Raw genomic sequence first — 1762 nt, forward strand, 5'->3', positions numbered from 1 at the left:
TTTTATTTTGGTGTGCATATGGAGCTTGAGTCTGTTGAGGCCACAACGGAGTCTAAAGATTGTGACCTGGTCTGCTCTATTTAGTATGTAGTAGGGGTCATGTCTGTTGTGTTTGGGGAGGGACCTTTTCCATAATATGTTTCTTAAGGCAGATTTTATTAGTGTTTTTGACTCTGAGAGATCCATGCCATCTTCAATCTGGGTCATTTTGGATCCTTCTTCGTCTGCCTTTTCATTTCTATAACTGCCACAGTGACCTGGTATCCACTGCAGAGTTGTGTTGGCTTGGGAGTTTAGATCACATAGGGGTGAAAGGAGTTGTACTTAAGCTGTTTGTGGCTTTTGGAGAGCTGGTAGGACAGATTTGGCATCTATGAGGAAAACGGTGTTGGCTTTAGATTTTTGGTGATTCAAGAGAATGGTGACTGCTGTTTCGAGTGCTGATGTATCTGCTTTGTAATTGGAAGATAGAGATCCTGTGGGGATGGAATGACTTTCTGTTAACCCATCTATCCATTTTGTGTAGATACTTCAACCCCCGTTTCTTACTGCATCAGTAGCTGATCCATCTGTGTAAACTCGATTCCACCGTTTGCTTCGGAAGTTACTGTCTAGGTAGTCGAGTGTCAGTGACTTGAGTATTGGAGGAGGGACTTCAGATTTGGTGCCAAGCTTTTCTAGGTTCTCTCGAATTTTATTGGGGGGGGGGGGGGTGATTAGTCTGAAGGGGGTGGACTTGATACGAGTCTAGTGGGGTTGGAGATTCTTCAAGAGAGATTTCGAGTTCAGAGCTGGAGTGTCTGGCCATATGGAGGAAGCTTGTTCTTTTTAAGAGTTTGCTCTGGCTTTTTGAAGATCTATCCTTCATTAGATGGGTTGGCATTCTTTTGACCTTTTCCTTTCAGATCGCGTCTGTCGTTCAGGGGTTCTAGTCCCGTTAGTGTTTCCATGACATGAATGGGCGTGGATCGCATTGCTCCCGTGATGATCCGCAGATTTTGATTCTGGATTCTCGCTACTTTGTGGAAGTTGTTGTCTGATGCTGTTCCCCACGCTGCGATACCATATTCTAGGACTGGGCGGACATATCCAACATAGGCTCCACGTAAGACGGTGTGGTTTGCTCCCCAATATACATTGTGCAATTGGTCTAATGTTTTAGGTTTGATCAAGATTCATAGACTGGTTTAGCTCTGACAAAAGAACTAACAAGTACGTCCAGTTATAAAATCACATTTTTATTTCACATGCATGTTTTAGAGATTCTAACAGTCAAATTTTCAACCGCATATCAATTTTAATAACCAGAGCTTTTCATGGCGTTACCATAGACAAAAAATAAATATTTGAATATTATGCACAATCGTTGTCCTTGTGAACTGACAGATCCACTCTCTCCTCGTCTGGTGTCTGTCCGTTGACTGACCACTCAGGCCAGGTGGCAGTGACAGAGCATGTCGTCATGACACTTGGCGTGGTCTTTACCACAGGCGGTCACACACTCGTCGTTTGTGGTACAGTTGACCTGATTGTGACTTACTGGAAAATAGGGAGGGGGGGAGGGGTGGACAGAGGAAAACGTTGGTCAGACTTTGTTTACTGAACCCAGTTTGTTTGTCTGTCTGTGCGTACATATGTGTTATGTATACAGAGAACAGAATAAAAAGAGTGCTCATTTGTAGGTCTGTATGTACGTATATATGAATGTATGTATGTAAGTATGTCTCTCTTTATCTCTCTCGCTCTCCTTCCCCCCCCCCAA

At 43.6% G+C, this 1762-nt stretch overlaps 1 protein-coding gene across 1 annotated transcript in view; it reads right to left on the reverse strand.

The window, feature by feature from the left end:
* Window positions 1–705: 705 nt before the first annotated feature.
* Window positions 706–1762, reverse strand: part of LOC101853530 (teneurin-3-like) — a 45907-nt gene continuing 44850 nt past the window's right edge. Inside the window, exon 9 of the mRNA XM_013079506.2 lies at window positions 706–1539. The gene's annotated coding sequence lies outside the window, so the exon portion shown is untranslated. The remainder of the gene's footprint in view (window positions 1540–1762) is intronic.

The sequence above is a fragment of the Aplysia californica genome, unplaced genomic scaffold (genome assembly GCF_000002075.1).
Source record: "Aplysia californica isolate F4 #8 unplaced genomic scaffold, AplCal3.0 scaffold00054, whole genome shotgun sequence".
NCBI classification, from domain to species: Eukaryota; Metazoa; Mollusca; class Gastropoda; order Aplysiida; family Aplysiidae; genus Aplysia; species Aplysia californica.